Consider the following 800-nt stretch of genomic DNA (forward strand, 5'->3'; position numbering starts at 1 on the left):
TTTCCTAATCTGACCCCGATAACTTTTTTATTTTTCCAAATATACAGCTGTATGAGGACACAATTTTTCCACATGATCTGTTATTAATCAGTGCCATGTTTGCTTATACATGACTTTTTTAAATCACTTTTTTTTTTACGTTTACACCATTCACTGTACAGCTTCATTAACATTATATATTAATAGTTCAGACATTTCCACAGACATGATCACTGATGTCTACCATTAGTGTTGGTCCCCACCTGCTAATAGCAGCCAGGAGCGGCAATCTATGAAGCGAGCGCAGCTCTTGTACTCACTTTAAATATTGTACATGCCACAGGGCATACATGTACATCCTGGTAAAGAACAGGGAGTCTTAACCTAATTTTAGGCCTAGCGGCCAGATTGGAAGATGCACAATTTGAGGATTATTATATAATATAGATAATAAAATGGAAAATTTTTAAACATCACCAGAAATTCTTAAAAAATATGGTTAACATAAACAATTGATTTAAACAAGAGGTAATTGTCTGATGACACATTCCATTCTACCTTACATTGCCATTTTACCCTTTGCGTGTCAACTTGTGTATCTATAACTTTCAAAACTTCTGCAAGAGTATGCGATCTTTTGAGCCCATCTGTATGTATATATGACAGGGAGTTGGAGATGTAGGCTATAGGGGCTGGTTAGAGGTGGTGACATCACTCAAAGGACTGGAGCTTAGAGACAAGATCAAGCCACTCCTCCTGAGACAGCAGATGCTGAGTCTTGGGAAAAACAGAGGAGCTGGGGAGCTGGAGACTATACTACA

This window comes from Hyla sarda, chromosome 5, assembly GCF_029499605.1.
Source record: "Hyla sarda isolate aHylSar1 chromosome 5, aHylSar1.hap1, whole genome shotgun sequence".
Taxonomy (NCBI): Eukaryota; Metazoa; Chordata; class Amphibia; order Anura; family Hylidae; genus Hyla; species Hyla sarda.